General features: G+C 42.2%; 1 protein-coding gene and 1 long non-coding RNA gene across 6 annotated transcripts in view; one reads left to right on the plus strand and one right to left on the minus strand.

Moving 5' to 3' along the window:
• ELOVL6 (ELOVL fatty acid elongase 6) overlaps positions 1–26,402 on the plus strand; it is a 77,545-nt gene that overhangs the window by 21,325 nt on the left and 29,818 nt on the right. For 2 of the 5 annotated variants that reach the window (XM_068941872.1, XM_068941870.1), the window contains one exon: positions 1,662–1,809. The exons of 2 other annotated variants lie outside the window; for them this stretch is intronic. The gene's annotated coding sequence lies outside the window, so the exon portion shown is untranslated. The remainder of the gene's footprint in view (positions 1–1,661; positions 1,810–26,402) is intronic. One more of the 5 variants, XM_068941871.1, reaches the window with a different exon arrangement.
• On the minus strand, positions 14,129–22,919 carry LOC138067157 (uncharacterized). The gene is made up of 3 exons (XR_011140877.1): positions 22,649–22,919; positions 18,917–19,065; positions 14,129–14,788 (listed from the first exon to the last, which is right to left on the minus strand). It is a non-coding gene; the product is annotated as an uncharacterized lncRNA (long non-coding RNA).

Raw genomic sequence — 26,402 nt, forward strand, 5'->3', positions numbered from 1 at the left:
TGTATAACGTGTATAGTACTTTGTGGAAAGAGATGTCCAGTTGTGTTATTACATAACTTTTTTTTGTTTCGAACTAGTTTATCCCAGTAGGCATTTAACTGTATTTAAATGGTAATCATATTTCTAACCCAAGTTAGATAAATAACTATATTTCTAACCCAGACTGTATTTAGATTCCTCTCCAAAGGTTACTCTAGAGCATTATCTGGTAGGCTGTAATGACATCCACACTAATGACAAACATCATTTTACCAGCCTTGAAGAGAAGATAGTACCATCCTTGAGTAGTACCATACAATGCCCTAATTTTATGGCCCTGCTCAAAACTAATGATCAGTATTTTGCAATTGTTTTTGCAGTTGTGAGGATTTTCAATTTCAGCTTTTGCACCCATAAAGACACATGGTGATAAATTCCTGCTACTGCTTCATCCTGCAATCCACATATGTCATGTTTCATAGCATAACTTTTTATTGGTTATCAACCTTGATTCTGATATTGCATGAAGCAGTGTAATTTCACTGACTTCTGGGAGCTGTTTCTGATTCACCTCAGAGTGAAGATCAAACAAAGTAAAAAAATTCAGGTCCAAGTTTCAACTATATTAGAGTTTTTGAATATTGAAAATCTTTGATTTTGATTCTTATTCATCTTTTACAAACTGCACATTTTAAAGTTCAGAGAAATTCATCTTACTGAATTCAGAGAAGACTTCAAATATTTTGGGTTTTTTTTCAGGCGGGGAAAAATGTTTCTATCTGCTCTTTTTGTGTGTAACTTTATTCCATAACTTCTATAGCAATGCGTTACGACAGTACATTTTTGGTGTTGCATATTGAGTTTAGTAAGCGGTTAATTTGGGAGAATTAAATTTTTTCTTAAAGCTATGTCATTGTAACAATGTGGGCTGTGGAAAAAAAATTACTGTAATGTACTAAGACAGTTTTCAGCATATCACTGTAATGCTTTTCTACAGGTACGTTCATAAATCAGGACCAAATTCTAAGACAAATAAGTAGGAAGTGAAGCATAAAGTACAGATTTCAGAAGCAAAAAGCTCAAAGCCATTTCAGGTTTTAATGAGATGTGAAACGTGCTCACCTTGCACAAAAAGCTTTCCAAAGAAAGATCAGTTGTCTTTAGGTTATTCTGTGTTTATATAGTTGTATGTTCTCTATTAACAGCTAATTTTCAACAGAATTGTGGCTAGTTATAAAATAATCATTTTACTTGTGACACCAAGGCTTTCTTCCCTATGTCATTTTTTTTCTAGTCCACAGAGGTGTCCTAACCATACGATAGATATAGCAGAACAAACATAGGTGCAAAAGCCTTTTCCTAAGGCCAAGGATTTCTCCAGACAGAATAAATAAAGTAAATAAAGTAAAATGAGATAGCCAAGTCATTGAGGAAGCAGCTACAAGGAAGCTTCAAAACATGACATGTGGAAATTTGGATGCTCTGTATTGGGCTTCACGTGAAAGTTGTGTGTAGTGACAGTTAACTGTATTTAAATGGTAGCCTTCTGGCAGATGATAAAGTCATACTCAGCTTTTACCCAAGCTGTCCCTCAGTACCATGGGATGTAGTAACCTGCACAGATTAATGTGACAAGTCTGGCGTACACAACAATTACAATAACTCTGTTCTTTACTATCTAGCAGTAGAAGAATGATGGACAACTCCCAACTACAAAGTTGTATAGACACTGGGCACTCTTCCTCAAAGTCCCAGGCCTTCAGAATTGCACAGAGATCAATCATTTCTTCTCTGCACTTCAGTATCTACAAGGAGAGAGAAAAATCACAGGTTTGTGACATTTTCAGAGACAATCACAATTTTCACAAAAGGCAAATTTTGATGTCATTGTATAAGAACATAATGAACGGATAAGCTTAGGTCTGTTCTTTATAATTGTTGTTAGGATGATTACATATTTCTTTATTAATTTAGTTTAATCCAATATAGTTTAGGCAGTTTAGATAGCTGGGAAATAAGCAGGAAGACCAGAGAATGATTCCAGAAAAAAAAAATGCCAAAACCTGCTGGTCAACATATCAAAGGCTTAGAAAACTATCTCAAATCACAAAGGACTTCAAACTGCCATTTTGTACATGGTCAGGAAGAATCAACGGTCACAGCTCCCAAACGTAAAGGCTGCTAAATCCAAATGGGTTTAATGGTCAGTAGAGAAGGGTTTTGTATATTGAAACCCCTTCATCTCAGCTGAGGTCAGAGGGCCAGTTGAAAGAGAAGAACAGGACAGTCTTTGAGCCCTAGTCTGACTCTTTCTTCGCAGATTGATTAACCTCTGCAGTGCTTAGCTGCTATGGTGATTGCTATTATAGGATACCTTCAATTCTCTGTTTCATGTAAACAGGAAACAATTAGAGAAGACATGTGCTGCTCTATTTCCATTGCATTTCCTGTGTAAAACTGTGGGCTGAGAGGTTTGGGAATTTTCCCCTTAATTGCACCCTTGGCTTTGTGAGGTGTGTTGATTGACTTCATGTGTTTCCCCTCCACACACCCCCCACACACCTCCTTGGCACTGATTCAGGTGACCCACCTTGTGTAATGAAGGGTATTTCAGCTCTATTTGACATCTAAAAATACTGCGGGTTGAATTCAGCCGCAGGTTGCACAAGAGGAGGAGCAGAGAGATTGCGCTGGCGTTGCCCGCTGCCAGAGGGAGGAGGGACCACGAGGGCAGAGCGTGGACCTCGCTGCAGACTTCCTCTGAGGAGCAGCAACAGGCCCTGGCTGCCAGTAGTGGCCCTGAAGGGCTAGGGAACCCAGCCTGCTCGCCTCCGCCTTTTTGGCACGCAGGATGTTATCCGTGTTTAACAAACAAAAGTTTAGGGGGTGTAATCCTGTGAGCCTCGGGGCTTTGCGTTTGCTGCCGTGTAGCAGTACTAATGATCCAGCTCCCCATAATAAGAGGGAAAGACCACCTGAGGCAGGCAGATCCCTTGCAGCTTTACTAAGAGCCAGTGAAATGTAACTAGGACGTCAAGACATCCATAAACCCTTGAAAATCGTAGGAATTTGTGCGTAATGAATAGCAATAACCAAAGCAGAGCAGCAGCTGAGCAGCAGTTTCAGCTCTCTTTTGGCAGCTGCTTGGTACGTCCATTTTTCTGACTGAGAAGAAGAGAGAGCAGAGGCAGGTTTCAATGCCGTCATGCTCCTCTTAAGATGCCACAGGTAAATATTATCACTGGTGAAGATCTCAGACTTGTACCATGCTTTAATTTAGCCTCATAAATGCACTAGCTCAGAGGCATTTGAGAAGGTGTTCTGGGATTACAAGTACACAAGCATGCAAACTTCTGAAACTGCCCCAAAGGACCAAGATCTTTCTAGGTGTGTGTAGTAGTAATTCGGAGCAGGGCACAGGCAATGGTTCTGTAAGGCCCCCTGTCAGTGTGCAGTTAAAAGCTGTAGATTTTGGAAATAACTTCTGGATTATTCTGCATACACGGCTGGGTGTAGATGGATAACTAACTGTAAACTTCTGAATGACAATTTGTACAGAGAAACAATGAAATAGTGAGCACAGCTGGGGAATTGGTGCCAAAGATGCTCCATAAGCCACAGAAAGAGAAGGAACAAAAAGCAAATGCCGGATTCAAAATCCGCAGGGCTTTTTCTTTTCATTTGTTGGTGATATTTGCACTCTTTGGGAAGATGATTCTTCTCAATTTTGGTGAGCTGTGTATGTGAAGATAGAGTGGTTGGGCTTATAAGTTTCTGTATGAAGTGTCACTTTGCTCGTGCCCCATAAATTTTGATTGAAAAGCATTTTATGATCATATGACTGAAATAAGAGATTGGATAGATATAAATCCACAACTACAGAAAAGGATGTCTTTCAAACCTGTGCACAGTGCAGGACTCATCTTTTAGGCATAGTTGTACTGGAGGGATGGTATTTAAATTACAGACGAATAATTACAGGAAAGCAAACGATTACATTTATGCGTCTAACATTTTTAAAGTTCAGTTTCTTACATATATTTGCTGAATAAACGTCACATCGCCTGAACTTGCACAATCGAGCTCTGCATTCACTTGCACAATCAAGAGAAATTCAAACATGCAAGAGGACAAAGATAAAATTGGTTTTGTACTGATAAAGCCAAAGGCCTTTATATTTCTGTGCAATTAAAATTTCACCTGGAAATTGCGTAGTGAGTTGTTTGTACAGCATATCCTTTGATTCTTCTTGCCAGCCATCTTACCCTGAAAAGGATACATAAAAGATGTGTTAAAAATATGCTGAGTTACTGTTTGTTTAGAGCTGTTCTGAGCCTTGGTTTTGACTGCAGAGGCAGCAGTGGTTAAGGTCTTGTGCTGGGCTTTTAATTGTAGCCCTCTTAAGTTTTTCTCCTGTGATGTTTGCCCCCAAATATGTTGGGACTGTCCTCCAGTCACACATTTGGGGTAGCTGCCCATTTTTCGCTTCATCTTGTCACACTTGTTACGCTTAGCTGGTGAGTGTTTTGGTCTTTGGTTTTTATAGCCAAAAAGGAAGAAACCCCTGCTTTTCTCTATGTTTTTAATCTTTGATAAAGTGCCTAGCAGAGAAAGTGAGCAGACTCGGTCTGTGTTTATGGGCTTCAATTATACCTGAAGAGGTATTTGGAGGTCCTATGATTTCAAATAGCTTTCGTAGAGGATGTGCCCGTTCACTGGCTGTTACTATTTTAGGCAGGTCAGTTTTCTTCCTTCCAGAGAACGTCCTCGTTGACATCCAAAAAGGCAGCAGTGGAAGAAATATGAAAGATTGTTTTGGATATTGAAAAAAATGTTCTGTGTATTTCCAGTATGCAGGTTTCGACAACGATGTTGGGAAAACTGGAGAAGTGGCAAAAGTGCCCACATATGATTCAGAGGCCCCTGGAGATGCCCTCCGAAGAAAAAATTAAGAATTTATGTGGTGATTTTTATCAAAAATATAGTGAGAGGTGACTCGGTTAGCATATTAGCACCAGAAAGGAAATGAAATACCAAGCGCTAAAAAATTCTTCCATCTTGAAAAGGGAGGCCAAGTAGAGTTTCTGGCTGAAAGGTGAAGTCAATTACACAGCAATTGCAAACAGTAGCAAGTATTGTTATGCACTGGAGTAAATTATTAAGGGAATTGGTACATTCATATCTCTGGATTTCTTCCACTCAAGAGCAGATGTCCGCCTGAAAAGTGTGCCTTAGCCAAACGTAACTTACTGAGCTCAGTGTAGGAGTTACTACTTTAAATTTAAGGACCTGCAGTACTAAGAAATTCAGGTTAGATGCTGGTCCTTTCTGGCATTTAATCTACAAATAAATGACTGAATTAAAATTGGAAATATTGTCCGGATTGCTCTAGCACAAACACACGCTGATCAGTTCAGTAGACATGTAGAAAGCTACATAGTGAGAGCACTGTAAAAACGTTTTGCCACCTCTGAAGATTTTGCCCTTTTTGGTAGTATTTCCTGTCAGTTCTTCTTGAGATGGTCATATCTTCACAAAAAAGGATGTGTTTTTGTAAGTTCCCATCTCAAGGCCTTTTATGTTGAGTGTCTAGAACTTTCTGAGTGAAACTTTTTGAGGTCGAGAGAGCATGTTGATCTAACTGCAGTGTACAATTTTCCATTTGTACTGAGTGCTAATGGTGGCATCTCTGGGAGATAAAGCTTGTGGCCACGTAACAAGTGCTTCAAATGAGCTACATCTCTTTCTTCCCTCGTTCTCTTTATAGATCATAGGATCAGCCCAAATGTTTGTTTAATCCGTTACCTACATAGTTTTGTTATATGCTATGGACGTAGGCATGTTTATGGCTATGATTGCTTTGCGTTTCCCATTGGACAGTTGTGTTCATTTACTTTTAATTTTGCCCAACCTAACCAGACAGAATTTTCTCTGAAAATGAGACATTTAAAATACTGTGGCTGTTGTGTGGGCCACAGCACAGCATTTTTTTTTTTCTTGCAACAAAAAGTGTTGGCAGTGGGTAAAGCCAAAGGGAGCCCTGTTTTTGATCAAATATTGCTCCACAGACCTGCTCCCAGGACTTCAGAAATCAAGTTTTCAGATAAAATAGAACTAAATCATTGGAAAGAAAATGACCAAACCATTGTGAAGTAAGTTTAAATCAACACACAATTTTCTGTCTGATAGCTTGGATTGAATTGAGGGTCACCTAGTTTCTTTTCCATAAGGCAACAATTCTGAAGTTTAATGACGTCAATTTAATGGCATTATTGTTGATTCCTTGTGGCTGAACGTGAAGAAGGTGGGCTTAAGAGAATTGGGTTTTTTTCCAATTAAATGCCCTCCCCTGCTAGAGCTTCCCGATATCAATATGTGCAGTACAGAAATTTAAGAGTCTTTCCTCTCTCGCTTTTTTACAGTGCATAGACATAAATTCTCCAGGTAGTAAATTCTGTGAACTTATCTCTCCTGAATATGTGAGTTAATAAAAACCAAAATTATTGGCCTCTTCTGCAGCAAAGGCAGGGCAGTTTATGGCAGGCAGACGGCACAAGGCTGCCTCTTACGTAAAAGCCGCTGCCCAGCCCGGCCTGGCTGCCGGCAGCGTCTCTGCGGGGCTCAGAGCGGGCAGCCAGTGACCTCCCGCGCTCCGCGGGGATGGAGTGACTCAGTAGCAGACAGATCCTATATAAACGCCGTCGTGCTGATTGGCGAGAAGTCAAATGCAGCAGCCGTCAGGGGTTTGAACACAATGTCTGCTCTTGATAAAAATGAACCAAAGGCAAAGAGAAAAAACCTAAATTGCTAGAAAACACAAAAAAAAAAAAAAAGGGAGAGAGAAATGCAACAACCTTAGCCCAATATTGATTTGCTTATTAAAACAAAATCTGTCCCTCTCAGCACGAGAGGTTTGTAGTAATCTCATCCACAGCTACTTCATATGAATGATTTTAACTTCCTGAAAGACTGTTTGATTTTCTTTTAATAGGAAGATAACAAAATCACTATGTTACTTAGTCGTTTTGGAAGCAGGCTACTTATTTTAGTTTATTATAGGAGTAAAATATGCAGTTAGGTCAGCAGAGACCAGCTAAGCCTTGTAAAGCTGCTTACATTGTATTAGAGAACCTGTAAAGTAAGGGGAGGCTCATTATTTCTTCTTCAAAGTTATTTCAGGAACGTCATGGTGAAGTGCAAAGGAGCTCGCTTTAAAAGAATCTCAAATACAAAGCAAACCTAAAACAGTGTAACAGCAAAAAGAAAAAATATAAATACTGTCTCGTTTCAAGAGAACCAAAGCATAATATTCAAGCAGTGCTAATAAAAGCACTTTTTTCTATCAAGTCTCTGAATTATGGCAAATTCAGTTTTTCTACAGTGAGGTAGTCCTTCTGTCACCTTTGCTTGGTACCATCAATATGTGTAGGAAGCTGCCATGCAATCTAGTTGGATTAAATATGAAAGTCTATAAAGAAATAACTCGAAAGTGGTTGTACTTCAAATGACAATGCTAACTGATAGTGAGGCTTCATAGATAAAGGTACTCGCCAGTCATCAAGATATAACATTTAACTGGAGGTTTTTTGGTTTCAGCTTCTTTTAATATTGAGGGTTTTGCCAAAGAGAGCCTGCTCCAGATTCAGTGTACTGAGGTGTTTAGCCAAAGCCCACAAGAGTTACTCCATATTGCAGTCGGAGAGAGGTGAGCACTTGTCAAGTGAAGAGGTTCAGGTGGTTACTCCTGAGGGCCCACATAGCTTCCTGCAAGGCAATGGACAGACTGAATTACACAGGGAAAACCACCTGTGTTTCTACTGCTGTGGGATCTGGACGTTTTGTAATTCTTTAATGAATTGTGCATTCAGATCTTGTGCACACGAGTCATGCTTTTGTGTGAAAGCTGGAAATGGGGGAAAAAGACAAGAAACCGTGGAGTTAGGGCTGCAGGATGTAATGTGAGAGTTTTCCTTCAGACTTCTGTAGAGACACCAAATCTCACGTATCTACTGCTCACTCGGGGTTTCCAAAGTAACCAATAGTTTTAATACCTCCCCATTAGGTTCCTAATGAGAAACACCGTGTAAGAATCTGGCTTGCAAAAGGTACTGAGCAACTCTGCCCTAAAAATCAGACTCGGTGCAAAGATGTTGACATCTGAAAAATGCAGGCATGTAGTCACTGTCCCCTGTGAAGTCTAAGGCAATGCTGGTCAATAAATTCTTCTTGGCTGCTTGATATATTGTCTATTGCTAATAAAAGCCCAGTCATGTGTGTGTATATATATATGTATGTATATATGAGACAGCTCAGTGAAATTATGCTGCCCAGTTAAATCAATGGCTGATTTTTATCTAAGCTGTGATCCTCTTTCAAAAGAAGAATGAGCTACAATTACTATCTTAATTATATGATGTGACTTTCAAAAACATGTAACAAACTGAAATGTAAGTCTGGATCATTATTTTAAAAATTTCATGGAAAACCAAGCCCCCTACAAATTTTGTATTTATCCTGCTTGTGCACACGGGGACATGCAAAGCCTATAGCCTATAACTTCATTTGAAAGAGTGCTCCCATCCTACTATCAGATCCACACAGACTCAGGGTCACAACTTAGAGTTACTGTCCAGTAATTTTCGTTTTCATCGTGGCCAAGAAGAATTGTGAGGATTTGTGAGATCCCTCTCCCACGAGATTTCTTTCAGGAGATAATCTGGTCCAAGTAAAAGTATGTTCTTAGGAGCCTGAGGAAAGAAGGGGCAAGCTAAGATAAGCTAGACAATTGCGTATGGTTCATAATCAGCAAACTGACAATATTCCCTATTTGGTTGAAAATAATAAATGTTATAGGAGGGGGCTTGTTCAGAATTCCTTATGCGATCGTGTTTTGTGTCAATATAAAAACAGCCGTCCAGGTGGCAATAAGAAGGAATATGCTGCTGGAGATATCATGCTGTTAGTGAGACATGTCACCTAGGTCAGGCCCATGCGCAGTCATGGGAGAAGGGTTGCCAACCTGAGTGCAGTGTTTGAATTTCTGTTTGAGTAATTATGTTGTGCCTACCTTACCTAAAGTCCCCCATGAAAACTTAATCAGTTCCAGTTCCCGCATGTCCTTGAGCACATAATTTTACTTCATGTCACAGACTACTGTTTGTGAAGATGCAGCAATAATTCTCAAGGCTTGCACCAGCCTGTTGTCAGCGTGAATTTATTAATTTTGAGATGTGCTTATGTATGGGGCTGAATTGTACTGGTACCCAAATAGCGAAGAGTCATTTTTTAAGAGTGAGCGGATGCAATCTGTTCTGGCCGCTATTGAATGCCATGTGTAACCTTTTGCTTTGCTATAGTGGTTATAGTTAACAATATACTAGGAGCTGAGGAGCAGCGCAGTTTGCCTGTGAAATGTTTTTCTGGACCTAATTAGCAACTGGCTAAAACTTGCAAACATCAAGTATGATCTTTCATGGGGTTAGCATTTATTTATTTTTCCAGTTCTCTTTAGAAATGTGCTAAAAGCAAACAACCTGCAGTGGTGAGTCAGACAGGTTAATTGTATCTTGCACAAAAAATCCACAAGGTTTTTCAGCTCAAACGATTTCTCTTCTACCTTCATTGAATTTATTGCTGGTGAAAGGTTCTGGATAAACAGTCCTAAGGACTGAAATTTTCTGACCACAGATACATAAATGTAGCACATTGCAGTGACCTTTCTCCCTTTTGCTTTTCTGCTGAGAACAAATTGTAAGGCGGTTTCTTTCTAAGCCTGGGCTTAATACTACTGACTCCTGTCAGGCAGATTATCAAACAGTCTTCAGGTAGTAATGACCTCTGGTCATGGTGGAAATGGGCCAGATCTGAACTAACAAACTGTGGAGGTAAGAGGATCTATAGCCCATTAACAAACCACTATCCGGTCTTACTCATTAACATTTGAGTGGCAGAAGTTCAAATGAGTTATTTCATTAATAGTCATGAAACTAATTACATTGAAGTGCATCTGTCAGTAGTAAAGGCAACTGACTTCTGTGCTTCAGTCTGCGTTAGGAAATGTTATTCTGGCTGTAAATGAGAGAAAAACATTGCAAATCATGAAGAGGTATTAAAAGGGAGAATGCAGATGTGTCCTAAATGTGGCATGCTTCATGCTACAGTTCCTCAATGCAATTAATTAATGAAATGAATAATCAGAAGTGTGTTTGAGTAGGAGAAGAGAGTCTTGGGCAATATTTTGTGTCTTATTTCCTGAGATAGACACTGAGAAAATCTACAAGGTGTAAAAGGTTAGGGGGAAGGTTGTCATTAACTTGGATGAAATCAGACTGGTTACGGAGAAACAAGACGTTTGTATACTGAGAAAATGTGACTACAGCCCACAAGATATTTATTCAAGTGATCTGCATGGGAGTTTGGCACCATATTATGATTGAGGACATGGTCAGATTTTCTTTGCTGTGAGGAAAGTCTGTGATGGAGCGAGTCCTGTCTCCTGAGCACTAATCCAGCAGCTGAACACTGGAATGGCTCCACATAGCTGGGAGCATATGGATTTGCCTGGAGCTGTATCGCTCCATTGCCCAGTACAGTGTGCGGGGTCAGGCCGAGTCCCACCATCGCCACAAAGCCTGCTTTCTGCTGTTGCTGTTTTCATGTAATGCAGAGGCCTCCCTCCTTTCCCGCTCCTTTCTGAAGCCGTCTGTGCTCCACAGGCACCGCAGAGGCACACGCTTAGGGGGGTCTGCTGCCCTGGAGAATGAAGAACAAAGTCATCGTGGTTTACAGTCTTAAGAGGTGGTCAGTGGGCCAGTAAAGCGGCTTGTCCCTCCCAGTGTCTGCAGAGATTAGGGTGAGCAGCTCCATGAGGCCCAGGAATAGGTGCAGCCTAAAGGTGGTATATAGACAGGGAACAGCTTAATGGTTTGTAAACCACTGAAAACTAACAGTCACCGAATGAGAATTAGCTGAATTTACCCCAAAGAAAGAGCCCTTTGCTAAGGATCATCCGAGAGTGTGGTATTTATCATTCTAGTCCCTATGAGAAATTATTTGCCCTACAGGCTAAGTCAGAAACATTTGTCTGTTTCCTAGGATGAGAGGATGGAGGAGGAGAAGGATAAAGGGCAGGACATCTTAAACCCGTCTCTGCTAGCTCTTGCCATTAGACAATGTTCCACCACACAGAGGAGCAAAAAGCAAAGATGGGAATGGGGCCAGCTCTATTTTTGTACCACTGTCTCTGTCTCTAAAGTGTACTGACCTTTTCTGGAGATAAATAAAAATTAAAGAGTGTGAGCAGTAACAAGGTTACACAAGTATTTAAGGTAGATGAACCAGTTTAAAAGTAATTATGGCCTGAAGTGAGGTGTATTTGCAAACAGTCCACTGTTAGTTAGGAAAAATACTGTATGTGAGTGCACAGTAAAAATAATTCCTGCTTTAAAACTGAAAATCTGTCCATATTAATATGTCCCTGTGTGTCTCATAATGCTGTCACATTCAGCATAAGTATGAGAAGTTAGGGGAAAAAAATTAGATTTCACCCTTGGCAGTGTTGTGTTTTATTTTTGTGTTGTTAACAGGCTCTAGCACACATAGTTGTGTTACAGACACGACGCAAGAAACAATGTCTCCAAATACTTGCAGTGTGAGAAGACAAGACAGACAACAGAAATATCATTATATGTTTGTTTTACATCTGGGCAACTAAGCTGAGATACTTCAGGTGACCTACAGTGAAGTTAAGGGAGGGGGGGTATATATGTACAACACAATTGGTATATACAACAAGCTGTTGTTATAAACCAAAGATGAAGTTTAAGTCACCTTTGCTCTTAATAAGTACCTTTTGATTTCTGTTCTGCAGGTGTACCCTAAAGTCTTGTTGCAAGTGAAACCTGCACCAGAGTTGCTGTAAAGGAAGTAGTTACTCAATGCAGAGTTGTAGCACAAACAACCCAGCATCAGTGGAAGTACAGTCTTGCACTAATGTGCTGAAGCTAACCTTAATGGGTTCAGCTATATCAGATGGGCCAAAAATGAATAGAAAAGAAACAAACCGTGTTTTCCTTAAGTAGAGAGCATCATGCTCTGACGTAGGGTAGGACGTTCCTCAGCAGCCTGGGTTTCGCGGCTGGTCTGGTGAGGAAGGTGAGCCGTAGCACGGCTATGGGTGACCCCACCTGCGTGCAAGTTCCCTGAGTGCAAGTTCCAGGAAACAGGAGGAAGGCAAGCCCTCAGTGATATCCCCATATCGTTTCCTGCTAATGACTGCTGTCAGAAAGCATAGGTCATAAATGACCTAAACTGACTCTTCCAGTTGACTAAAGCAGAAACATATGGTCAGACGCGTAGTTCCCCTCCTCAGATCTCTTTCTTTAACTCACCCTTGGAAACTGGGCCATGTAACTTTTTACATGAGGGGTAACGTTTTCAAACGTTTCTTTTTCACTTAGTAAGTGATGTAGATATAACCAACACACCCACATAGGGAGTGGCAGTCTTGCAAACCAAGCCAGCTAGCAGCAAAGGGCAATGCTGAACACATTAAAGAGAGTGCAAGGAACCTTAAGGAAGTGGAAGTGACCTGCTAGTTCGACCAATCTCTGCCCCATGAGAGGTCACACAGAAGGAGAGGTCACTGGAAGTTCATAGTACCTGCAGACATGCCCCTAAAGAAAGGTTGCTCAGTCAAGAAAAAAATATTGGGAGGCAAGGTGAGGGGGTAAGAATCAAATAATAACAGTTAAAGCTTTCAAGCTTTGCTGTCTGAGCCAGGAGTGGCAAATGACAAGATCAGTATGCACCAGCTAACGTGCAGCTTTTCCAAAGTGCTCTAAAATTTAAGAGAATTTTCCATTCACACCATTGAGCTCTGGACCAAACCTAACCGCTTCTCTGGCTATAACAGTTGCAGCTAGGAGACTAGCTGCTCTGCTCTTTCACCCATGTATTTGGCAGTGTCTCGGCCTTCTCACCCTGTTATTTCCCACTTGGCCTAGGCAGCTAAAGAGGACAGCATACAGATATGTTTGATGCTTGATAGGCAGTAGAGCAGCTTTGCCTGAAGAATGTTTAAGTTTGGCTTGGAGTTGCTGAGCTGTATTTCCCAGCTGTAGAAATAGATGCTTTCTGCCTGCCTTATGCCCTAAGCAAGGGTCTCCCTGCCAGTAAGTTGCAGTAGCCTGTGCTAGTGCTATGTTTTCTTGATGTATTTATGGTCACAAATAGAGAATTATGTGGAAAAGCACAGAATGTGCTTTTCTAAGTACGAATTTACAACTAAGAAAGACACTGGCTTGGCAGCCCTGTTGGCTTGCACTTGCGCACATGGGCTGCAAGGTTTCTCTGCTCACCTCAGCCGTGACCTGGGCTGACCTGACCCGGAGGGAGCGATTCAGGTAATTCCCATTCAGGTGTTTGAGCAGCCTCGGCACGGAAGACAGAGGTTGCCAATTGCTGCCAGTGCCGTGTTGTTCCTTAGGAGGTTCCCTGGGATCTGGGTTGAGACTACCAGAGACTTGTCATGGAGGTTACCAAGCATCAGCTGGTAAAAACTTTAGTTACCAAAACTTTCAGCTCAGATGAATGCTGCTATTTGTAATAGCCAGGCTCCCTTTCTCTCTCCTCTCCACCTACGGTGTAGGGCCAAATCCTGACATCTTTACTCTGTTCTTACTCTGTGGCAACACGTAAGAAATGCCGCTGATCCAAACTAAGCCAAACAAATAGCTGTTCTACTTACAAAGGACATATTTAACTGGGATGGTCAAGTAGAGATTACTAGAAATGGGCTAGCAAATGGATTACCTCTCCCAGCAACGCAGTGTTGTCAGCCAAATCAATGCACAGATGCAGCAAAGCGTTTCAGCAAAAGAGAAAAGAAAGAAGAGGAATCTAAGCGAGGGTACGTCTCAGGGAGGTTTTGAATGAAGCGTTTTAACATTTCACTTTGAAATAATGTTTGCTTCCGAAATGGAGCTCTTTAAACCATTAGTAAGACTAAACTTATGTGAAGCACAGAGCAAACCTGTGCTTGGCTTGGGGAGCTGTGCGGCAGCTGGTCACAGGTAAACTGAAATATTTCATTCTGCCACAAAGGGAAACGAACAAATCGGGGAAGGGAAGAGCAGTTAAGTAGAAAGAATACAGTTCTTTTATGAGTCAACCCCAAAGGAATGTGATTTTAATTTATTTATTTTAGGTTGAACTACCAGTATTTACCAGTGCAGCTAAACCTGCTGGGTCTACAGAGCTGGGTGCCAGAGGCAGGCTGGGTGTCTTGCCAGGGACTGTTTTGGGATCCCTACTGCAAAAGCTGAAAGAGTAGCAGCAGCCATTCGAGCCTGTCTCAGGGTCAAGGAGCAATGATACATGTCCCCAGGTCTCGCGTCAGCTCTCCAACACTGTATCAGACTGGTTTATACAGCCCTTGCCTTCAAGGACGCCAGGGACAGAGAGCAGCCTTTCCCCGGGGGCTGTAGGGATGTAGAAGAGGAGGCGGTGACTGGAACGGCTGGCAGCCCTTGCGTGTCCGTGTGAGGCCACACACTCTTTCTGTCCCTTAATGTGTGCAGGCTTTGCGTTTCTTTCCTCCTTTTCTCCTCTGAATTTCTCTTCCTTTCTGGTAGCTCTGCAGAGCTCCTCAGGATGCGGTTTGTGGGAAGGTCCCTGCACAGACGAAGGCTGCGTATTGCTGTTTGTAGACTGCAGTAACATGCCGGAGTCTCTGTCAGAGTTGCACTGTGAACGTGTTGCTCAACAGGTCTCAGGCTCGCTGCCTGGGGGGGTTTGCATTGGCACCGCTCTGCAGGGAAGAAATTGAAAGTGAGAGAGAAGCTTTTGCACAATAAAGCTCTCAGATCTGCATCCTTTAGGCTTGTAAGAGAGGAGAGGTGAAACTTCTCTGCCACCTGTGTGCATTAGGCCCAGCCATATGATGCTCTGCCAAGCCCTTCCTGTCCCGGGTCTGTAATCCCAGAGATCACTTTCATCACTGTCATCCTAGAAATGTGACTCGGGCTGCAGGCAGCATGTGCAGGAGTATTAAGAGCAATACTGTTTTATAAGAGGCCGGTGGGGCTGTGAAGCACCTCATGCATTCCCTATAATCGTTTTTGATAAACTTGCTAAGCCCTATCTTAGAAGCAGGTAAGCTTTTTTGCGCTCAGAAAGTAGACTCGCCCACAGTTGGGGTGTCCTAATGGTAGAGAGTCATCTTACTGCCTAAACAAATTCGTGGGTGGCGTCCACCAGTTTGTTCTGGTGCCAAGAAAAGTAGAGAGCATATATATGCCTACTTTGCCTTCCTCCTTGCATGCAAACTCAAAGCAAACCCAACCTGCCAGTTGTTTTTTTTTAATAGAACCATAGCGGAGAAGAGTTGTAAGAGCCTATCTAAGGTGTCAAGATACTCTTTTATTTAAAGCGTGTGTGGTTAGCACCCATTGAAGTTCAAGATGGTCCTTCAAACCTTGTGCGATTAACTGTCAGCTGTGTTTGTTGTGAAAGATTTGTCCGGGTCCGTTTGCTATCGACTGTTTCTCACTGTTATTTTTTTGGTGTTTATTATTTAAAATAAATACAAAAGTCTACAATCATTTAAGACACTCACAAGTTTCCCCCCTCCCTCTCACTCCCAAATCAAAACAAGGCTGAAAAGTAACACTTTGCCTAAGCAGAGGCAGCAAAACCTTTTCCCAGTCTTAGAAATGGAAATGGCCCGCATAAGGCAGCTGTGTGTTTTTTTTTTTAATGTAATGCAGTATTTTTCCTTTTCATTTGTTAATTGCAGAAGGAAATTCACCAAGGAGAGTCTCATTAAACAAGTCTGGCATTGAAGAAGGGAAAGAAAGAAAAAAGAAAAGAGGAAAGGAAAGGAAAAGAAAGGAGAGGAAAGGACAGGACAGGACAGGACAGGACAGGACAGGACAGGACAGGACCTGCCTTTACTCTGGCTGACTCAAAGCCATGACCTGAATTTAGTTTCCTTGAGATTTTTGTTTCCACATTTCTTCTCTGTTTTTTAGTCCAGTCCTGACAGTTTAGGGAAAGATAGCGGAGCCCTGTATTTTGCCCCAGACACACCATGAAAATGACAGTTTAAAACTAAGTGGCAAGTATTGACTTATCTCACGTGATGCCCCTGCTCACAGCTGCAAGCCCTGGGAACAGCAGTTTTTCCTCCTTTCTGGCAGAAGGCTGTGGTGGCTTTTAATTTGCAGCCTTCTCACTGCCCATCTGCCTTTCCTCTTGCTCACCCCCATCAGAGCCAAATATATCCCCAGCCCAGTTTTGCATCCTAGAAAAATGTTTCATTTTGAGGAAGCAGAGATATTTTTCAAATATCCCCCTCACCCCCAATGAAAAACCTGCCTCTAATTATATTGCTCAGCTAAGCCAGGAGTGCAGCTTTTGAACTAGCTGAACACCATCAGGACAAGCAGAGGGTTATTAATAAAGCAACAACTCCTTACAGACAAAGTCAAGGGCCTGGGGGTTGAAGCATTAGAGCACTGGGCTGGATTACCTGTCCTTTTGGGAGCCTGACCTCCTGAGAGAGCTAAAAGGTTTCACATAGAGCCTCGACCTGGAAAAGGGAAGAGCTATGGCTCTGGGTCTAAAATCTTGCTAGCAGAGAAACCATTTGGCTGGCTCATGAGTTTTGCTCTGGAAGCAACTGAACAGCTTCAGCGGTGAAGTAACCCTCGTGTTTGTGCTTTCTAACACTGTTTCTGCTGCAGCTCTGCCAGAAGTCAGTTCTATTCCTGCTGGATGCAGGGAGACCCCAGTACAGGGAATATGCCAGGACTATTTGCAGTGTCCAAACTGGATCAGCATGCAAAAAATAAGTCATGCCAGCATCTCTCAGAACATCAAACCTATATTCTGGCACTTTTCACTTATATTAGCTGAAGGATGATTACTTTTCAGACTGGGACTTTTACATTTTCATTTTAACATATGCTAGAAGGCTGTTTAATATGCCACCCCTAAACTGTTGTAAAATGCTTCTGCATGCCATGGTGGAAAACAAGCAGCTGCTTGAGGACATTTTCTCCATTGTTCTGTTGGATAACTGCAGCCACTAAATTCAGTTAGGCCCCTCGCTATGAGATTATTATTATTGTTATTATTATTATTACTATTATTAATTAAAATAGAATTATTAATTAAAATAGAAATTTCTTGGTCCCAGGGAACTCCCAAACTCTCACTCATTGGTACCTTCTGTCATTTATAGTTTTTAGAAGTTCTAATAGGTAAACCTGGCACAGAGTATGAGCTCCAAGTTTGGCCAAACCATTTTTGTATACTTTTACTTAAAGAAAACAAGTTTGCGTTCTTACCTTGAATGCACACTTAGCAATGATATTCAGTTAAGTCTATATTACATAGGGTCAGATGCTAGCGTATCTACACATTTGGTGAGTGAAGCCATTTTCTTTAATTATTATTTAACAAGTTTACTTAACATATTATTGGTAGTATCATTATTGATATTACTTGGTTAGTATTGGTATTGTTTAACAAGAGTGAGTGAGAAGTAGAAGTGGGATTTATTCCTCCTGCCATCCATGCAACCAAGAGCACTTTTGAGACCTTAATAAAATGTGTCACAGTGCTGCAGGGAGTTCAGTGTATATTAGCACAAAGTTTAAATATGCAAACAGAAGAGCAAGGAAACACAAGCTGATTTCAGTAATAGGAACGCCTACAGCTGTGGCTGAAGCATAGTTAGGTCCATCTTCTGGATGGACCTAACTTAACCATATGACACCCTTGTTTTATCTCGGGCAAAGTCTATCGGGGAAGAGGGGGAGAGCGGAGGCTGTAGTATGAATCCGGTATTTTTCAGAAACGTGGATGAGAAACTCAAACCTATGTTATAAAAATTCAAACCCCAAGAGAACAAAGTTCTGTAACTGTAGATTTGATATGTCTCTGAATAAATCACCAGTGCCATGTGATATTGCTAGATTTCTGAAGAAGGGAGATGTTGAACTTCTTGTTACTGGGTAGCTAGAGGGACTAAAATATAAGGCTCAAAACAAATATATTCAAATTCCGCACAAAACTGAATGTGTTTTTGCTTGGCACAACCTATTAACACTTGACAGACTCAGCTCAGGGGCAGAGACCAGGCCTGCGCTGCTGGGAGCTGCAGGCCAGGGCTCGGCACTGCGCGGGGCTCTGCCCGGCACGAGGGGCTACAGCCGTGGGGAGCCATGCTGCCGGCACGGCCCGGGTGCTCGGAGAAACCGCTGGGCTGAAAGGCAGCTGCCACACGGGCTTTTTGCCCCCTCCGCAGAGGTTGGGAGACTCCGGTATTTTTCATAAGAGACCTTTCTCTTCCATTCCTCTCCGCGCTCCTTAGCATACATGTGATTCAGGCTAGCAAGAAGTAGCTTTTTCGTTTCCAGTGCAGCTGAAGAACAGTGGTGGCAGCTAATGCCTTTTTGCTCCTGCATGTGGAAGGGTCAATGCACAAACCCCAGTTTTCCTAGGGCTTGTCCATAGAGCAAAAGGAAGGGATGCATTAGAGATGGCCAAGTAGTGCTGGTGCACAGCACTGCGTGTGCAGAGGTAACCACGCAGATCCCCGAAGTGGCAACGCGGCTGCCGTGCCCAGGACTGTTCCCGCTGGCTCCGGGTGCAACGCGGCTGCCGTGCCCAGGACCGTTCCCGCTGGCTCCGGGTGTGGGCAGTTTGGCACTGGCACGGTGGTACTGTTTCCAGGGCCCAGGTGAACGCAGGGGCACTCACTTAGGTTTGTAACTCATTGTTGTCACAGGTCTTGGTCTCCAACGCTTTTTTGTTTTCGGTCAGCCAGAGCGTCAGTGAACCAAACAAATTAAAATAAATTTAAAAAATGGGTGATGGGGCGGGAGGGGAATCACTGGCATAAGTTCTTAAAACAGGAGTAAACTCTTACCTGTTGGTGTTTTGAGTTCAAGACTGGTTGCTTTTTGGAAAATGTGCTGTTGTGAAATCTTGGTCCAAACACAGACTAACTGTGAAATTCTCTGATCTTCATTATACAGCAAAGCAGACTGCTTTTAAACTCATGAATCTCACAGCAAGCTATAGTTAAAGAGAACAAAATGGAAAGCAGTAAATATTAGCAAAATGCCATTTGCTCTATGGTATCCTGAAAGTGCAAAAACTTGTTGCGTAAACATTGTTACCACTTTTTCTCTGGGCACTTCTGTTAGCTCTGTGGCAAATAGGCTGTTGTGTTGATGATTACCAAACTCAAAGAGAAAGCATTTACCTTTCCCAAGAAGAGAAACTTGTAGCAAGTTATTGTTAGTAATATGTACTTCATATACTAGGAGCGGCCAGTCAGTGAAGTCTGCAGCACTTGGACTGTGCTGCTTTTAGCAAGAAGGCGTTGAACTGCAGAGGCTTGGCGTGTGCAAGTTGTGAGGCTCCGCGGCGGGGCACTGGCCGATATTAGAAATTAATTTAAGAGTAGGTTGGCTTTTTACCAGAGCAATTTTTTAAACTTCTTTATGGAGTAACAACCCTGCAAGAAGCAGAAGTAGCAAACCTGCTGTGGAGAGAAGCTTGAGCAAAACCCACAAGTTACAAAGGTAAGCAGTGGTGGACAATCCAATTTTAAAAAGAGCAAAAAGAATATATTTAGAGATATAAAACAGGTTTTGTTATGTGACCTCTGCGAAAAACATAGTCTAGATCATTTATTCCATTTCCCTAGCTTCATGAGAGACTACTTTCTGTTTAAAAACATCTCAGACTATCACTGGCATGCTAGCAGGCTTTCCTATTCGTTTACAGTAATCTAGTTCTCTCTTTTGCTCCTTAACAGCCATGGTCATTAAATTGAACTGTTTAAAAATATATTTCCTTCCTTTGGTCTGTTTGTCTGCATGTCAAGAAGAGCTGCACGGCAATTACTGCTCGCTGCTGGTAACAGTCTTTCTCCTGAAGCAGTATCATGTGTGCAACCACTGCCACTGTCCTCCAGATTCATTGCCTTGCTTGTTTGTGGTTTCTTTCCTTTTGGCATTTCCTATATTTTAACAAGTCCTCTGTGACCAAGATGTAGCACAGATGAGAAGCAACCATCTATATATAACACTTTAATGTTATACTTGCTAATCCTTTAGTAAACTGGGTTCTTTATACTGTGAAAGTGAAATACTGCTAATCTGTTTAGTATGCCATCTCATTAGATGAGGCTGGGACTCAGGGCAGGAAATAGTCAGCCGAGCCCTCGCGGTTGGAAGAAAAGAGAAAGAACCAAGCTGTTTGGTTAGGGAAAACGGGTAGATCCTGTCACCTCCGATGGGAGACAGCAGGGCCTGCTCTAAGCGTGAAGTTTTAGATGGAGGCGGAAAGCCACAGCAAACTGTCATAAACATACCACTGATAGGATATAGATAAGCCACGTTAATGCTGTGTACTTTGTACGGCCCTGTGCCACTCTTGCTGTTGGATCCGAATTGTTTCAGGCTGGTTCAAGACCGCAAGTAAGGTCTCCTCAGTAAATGCCTGAAAAACAGCCTGTCAGTAGTATTAATTCAGGAATGGAGGATGCTGGTGATCATACAGTGTTTGCCATATTCCTGTCCCATCCTCACTTGCACTACAGATTTTAAGAACGGCACCATGCTGCTTAATTTTGTTTGAATTGGAGCCTCAAAGCTCTGCCAATAGTTAGAAAATTAGAAACTTCTACTGGTTTACTCTTCACAGTATTTCTCACGGTGTTTTATAGTCTCTTTTCGAGTAAGTTTAATTGGATTCAGACACATTTGCCTCCCTCTTTATCTTTTAAACAGAACAGGCCAAAGGTCCTGATCTTACTGATTTCAAGTAGAGATATTCTAGATTTAATGGGGAAGCTACAGGCCATGATCAATGACATAGGAATCATGACCGATTGAAAACACTAGGAAATTTGTTGAAGTATCAGTCTGGGGATTAAAGTCACTGCTGGGAATGAAAGGCATAAATAGTGGTGAAGCTTCAGTTCATGAGAATATCATCTGATAATTATTAGGCAGCTGCCGCACAGGGCTAAGTTCCCTGCTATTGGCCAAGCTGCAAAAGCATCGTGTTGTAAGGAGATACCTCAACATGCAAAGCTGCCTCGTAGCTACTCTGAACTCTCTCTCTGTTGCAAGCCTTGAGCACTGTTGAAATGCCCTTATATGTGTCCTGACCTGCTTCCCAGCTGGTTGAGAAGGGAAAGGGCTGTATGGCAGGGCTCTTTGTTTTAGAGAGCCGATTGAAAAGATTATGGCAAGATTACTCCAGTTTGTTCTGAACTCTGCTAGCTTCCTGCCAGTCGAGAGTGAGGTCCACGTTCTCTGCAGTGTTTTCCTTAGCATCCTTTGTCGCTTGATCTCCTCTCAGTAACAGACAAAGGTCAGACGTCCTTGAAGATTTTCATTAGCTACGTCAAGCAGCCCTTGACATCATGTATCAAAAAGCGCTGCAGGAGCAGTCGGAACAGGTGACCAGTTCTGCAGGTGACCTGCTCTTTCTTCACTAAGGGAGGCCAGAAAATATTCCTTCATTTGCTTCTCTACCCCAAATGCCCTTTTTTTTTTTTTTTTTGTGAGCGTTATTCCCTTCCTTCTCTTCCACAAGACATACAGGCATTTATGAGGCTGGAAAGCAAGATGTTTATATTCCCCAGATCTGTTACTGCAATGTCACTTCTACCAATCTCCTCTTTTAATCAGACCTAGGCCACAGAATGACATTGCTGTCCTGGTCAGATCTGTATAGCTCGTTTTGGGTCTTTAGGCAGGGAGGGAAAGGGTAGTATGTTCTAATTTATTACACTTTTCAGTCTGGTTTCCCCAAGGATAGTTTAATGGTTACCAGCACTGAAAGAGTTATGGAGCGATCCTTTCCATAAGGTAGTCACCCAGCTTAGAAATAAGGGCTTATTTGCACACGACTTCTGGCTGGCCCTGTTTCTAAGGTTACCCCCTGCTTCACAAGAGGATCTTGAATGCCTTTTTTGGCTGGGAACCCTCTCAAAAAAATCAAAGTGTTTTTTGTTTGTTTGTGTTTTGCAATCCACTGACAGTTGTAACAACATCATTTTCTGGGGTAGTATTGCAGAAGGCTGGAAGAGAGCAGTGTCTGCTGGAGAGGATGTCTTTTAGGACAGAGATAGAATCAACAAGCTGCTGCTTGCTTGCAATCACTGCATTTTCCATGTGTCATTTTGAGTGAATACTTTTTTGCTATTTAAATACCTTTTGAGATGCAACAGACATTATTACTAAGACTGTTTACAAGTTGCATTAGCAATGGTAGAGAGAACTGACAACTCTGCTGTGGAGCATAGGCTTTCCTGCAGATACAGGGGCAAAAGTAGTTTCATCAAAATATTCTTACTGATGTGTTATCTGTAGGGTGTTGGTTTGTGTCCTGTTACATAAATAAGTATCTGTTTCCAAAGCAGTGACTAAAGCAGTACTTTTCTACATATAAAACTAACATTTGTGAATTGCTTCGGGGGTCTTCCTAAATCTAAAGGTCTAACACTGATGTACTCCTTTAAATGGAAACTTATCATTCAATGTCATAACCATTGATTAGTTTGATCAGATAGAGCAGATCAAATGAATAAGGCAATATGGAGATCTAAGTATTTTCATTCTATGTCTATACGACATACCTCCGCTTGTAGATATCTCAGTTAACCGACTTCAGGCGAGACTCAGGTACGGACAGAAAGGATGTAACTGGGAGAGATGCAGGCTAGTAGTCTCCAGGTTCAGCTGCAGCTGTGTTTGTTTACTAGCTCCAGTTTTTTCCTGTAGAGGCCAGAGGTTTAAATTTACACTGAACAAATTAAAAGTGAAAGTAGTGTAGTTTTTCATCAGAGCTGCAGTGTCCGTGACCTACATTATCTGGCCTGCTTGCTGCCATCTCTCCCACAACTGTCTGAAAGCCCCAGCAAAGCCTGGAGAAACCCATAGTGGCTCCAACGGGACACCCTGCTTCTATCACCTCTTCTAACTGTAAATCTTAGTGTAAGAATTAGGTTGTTATCAAAACGATACAGATGGATTTAACAGACGCCCAGCAGAGAGGATGTTTCTGTGACTACAGCTGCTCTGAAGGCTTTTAACAGGGCCAGTGATGGTTGTCACTTTGTCAGTAGGTTCCTACAAGTATTCTGGGCCCAGATTCAACTCTTCACTCTAGTGATTTAAGTTTTGTGCAAAAATACTTGTTACTTATGATTAATATCGGTGATGGGGGAATGGAAGTCCCCTCTTACTGCTACACGGCATGCTCCCACCCGCGTGGGCCCCAGAGATGGGGCAGCACGGGCTCCAGCGCAGGCTCTGGCAGGGGCTGAACAAACATGCCTGGGCCAGCCAGGTGGGAGCTGGCACGGGGCGCTCATCCCCAGAAATGCAGCCCGACAGGCTGTTACTTCCATTGCTGGCTGCGCTGGCTAGATAAAAACGCAGGGATGGCTTTCGTCACTGCAAGCACGCTATTGTCTACCATCGCCACTGGGTGGGTCATCATTTTAAACATAATTTTAAAGTGGAGGAAATCTGGGTCAGAGCCAGAGATGGAGCTGATCTGCCTTCAGTGGGAACAAGTTTTTGGCAAGCTGGTTACAAAATCCAAGGTTTTTGAGGGTTTTAGCTTTGTTTTCTGAAGTGCTTTCAATGTGAGGGGCAATTTTCTCTCATGCTTATAATTGGGGTTGTAGCTTATAGATTTTTAAGCGTATATGGTGTGTTCCATTAAGTGTGTATGAGGTCCATAAAGAACAATGGACTTCATATTCTTCAGACTTGTATTTTCCTCTTCTATCTTAAAAAAAAAAAAGTCCTTGAATTTTAACTTCACTTTTTCCCCTTTTCCCTTCTCTTACATTTTCCCACTACAAAGAGAAAGCAGGAAAAAAAATGCTGTTGTTGTTTTCTTCCCTGGCTGCATACATCTTAGTTTATGGCTAATATTCTGTAACACTCATATTCTACAATCATGACCATGATGAACTACTGGTAAACATGTTTAAACGAAACAAATACAATCATCAGGGAGCTGCAGGACATCTTCCACTGGGCATTTACACTGCCTTGCACTTATTTCTCTGCTCTGTAATTTTATGGCTTTTGCCTACCCTGCCAATGGCATGACCTGGGAGCATTTTCCTGCTCCTGAGTCTGCTTGAATGTGACGCCGGGGTGAATGTGGTGCTGAGAGGCAGTGCCAGACCCGGGCTCCCCAGAAATGGTGCCGATGCACACAGGCTACTGGAGGACTTGGGCTGCTTCTAGCCTCGAGTAAACTGTAGGCACTCACGGTGCTCATCCTGAGAGCAGGGGTGCCCCCCCCCCCAAGCCTCAAAATGACACAAGTCATTCAAAACCATGACAGTCGCTGTGACACAGAAGTCCCCGTGACAGCCTCTGAGCTTTATATTTTGTTCTCATTAAACCTGACTGCGTTTCGGTGACTCCAGTCCTCAGATTCTTCTAAGTCTTTCTGTATGTCCTCAAGCCCTCCTCTCTACTGCTGAAACTTCCTAAATTTCAGTACGACAGCCCGCTCCTGCTCTTTGTGCCAGAATACTGCCTGAGAATATTTGGCAAGACCGAGCGCTTGGCTTGAGGAATTAGAACAATAATGCAGTTACTATAATAATGGCATGAACGTGGTGATGAGAGCAGGCACCCAGTGAAAGGGCAGAGGCAGGGGAATAGCAGGCCCTGTCAGGGACTTGATTCAGGGGCACGGGCTCTGCTTTGCTCTGCTTGCTGCCAGCACAGAGAAGGGTGCTGGGAGAGCTACCCCGACCTCGGAGGAGAGCCCCGGCTCTGTATCTGTCACAAACGGTCTGTTGCAAAGATGCTGAAGCTCTGAGCGGGCTCTGAAAGGCAGGCTTTAGAAACCTGGGGTCAGACGATCCGTATGAAAGATACCCCTGTTTACTCTCTCTCTCGCTCTGATAGCCTGTTACGTGAAAGGACGTCATCGGTGAGTCACCTCCCCGTGTCTCTGTGCGTGACGTTCGTTGCTGCTGCTCTAAATAGAAATGTCAAGGGATACGTAGCTGTATCAGCTGTACATCAGACTACATGTATCAGATTGATCTTCCTCTTTTACATTTCCCTCTTTCTCAATTATTAAGGCTACTATGGTCAACAGGAAAGAATTATAAAAATGCTGATCAAATCCAGCAGGATAGGTCATGTTTTCATATGCAGATCTGTCATATCCACATATTGGATCTCTTCTTGGTGGTTTTGTCATTGTATCTGGGAAGAGAGAGAAAGGTTTGCTTTGACAGTATTTCAGAAGTAGCAACACTGAGAGACTGTGAAGCGTTTTCACACTTTTTTTATGCATACAGAATGTGTGATTTTGAAGTAAGCATCAGAGAGAAAGTAACTTTGCCAGGACTACCAGCCACTGCTTGTAAAATGCTTGTGAAACATGCAGACATGGATATGCTGTGTTATTTACCTGGGTTTGGGACAAAGCGTTTAAATTAGAGTCTTAAGTTCGGTGTTTCAATTGTAAACACAATTGGCTGTTGTTTCCTGTTGAAAGCTGGGAGAAACCTGTAGAAAAAGTATCTTATCTTTCATCTTACTGAGCATCCTCGTTCTTCCTTTTCCTTTTCTCAGTAAAATCTACATTTTTCTAGAGTGAAATGAAACAATGATGAAAGATGCCAAAAGAAAAACATCAGGAGCCTGAAATTGCCTGTTTCCTTGACAGAAGCATTCTCCTCTGGCAACTGCGGTGCTTTTCTTCACCTGCTCTGCTCCCTTAATAGCATATGCAGAGGTGCTAATGAGTTTAAGAATGAGCTCAGCGTATGGAAAGTAAATACATCTTGATAAAAAAAGTCTCTAAAAATTTGTGGAATGTAACTAGAGATAGATAACACTCCTCCAGTTTTTCACTGTTCCTATAGAGTGCCGTTATGGAGATAATCCTTTATCACATAGTATGGGAGAGTTAAAAGACCTATGCAAAGGTTGCCCTTTGTGAATATCTGTAAGTTTTTTCCTTAACAATTAAATAAATTCCTATGGAAATATTAAACTTTATATTATACATTATATCTCTATAAGTTTAGTCATTAACATAGAGAACTCTACAATAATGACTCAGGCTGCTATTTTCAGGGGGAAAAAATTACAACAGTGCATATGGGCTGAAAACACCTCCTTCAGAGGCACTGCAGTATTCAGGGCTATTTCACGTTACATCAGAGATGCCAGAATGTCTTGCACTGTTTTGCATGAGGCTCACTGTAAGGTTTTGGTCTGTAATTTTAGAATGCTGTGGTAATTTTTATACATTCGGTATTTTATGAATTATATATTTCTGGGAGGGAAGACAGGTTTTCATGCTCCCTACCTTTCTGTTTACCATTGCCTTCTTTCGTT

The sequence above is a fragment of the Struthio camelus genome, chromosome 4, assembly GCF_040807025.1.
Source record: "Struthio camelus isolate bStrCam1 chromosome 4, bStrCam1.hap1, whole genome shotgun sequence".
Taxonomy (NCBI): domain Eukaryota; kingdom Metazoa; phylum Chordata; class Aves; order Struthioniformes; family Struthionidae; genus Struthio; species Struthio camelus.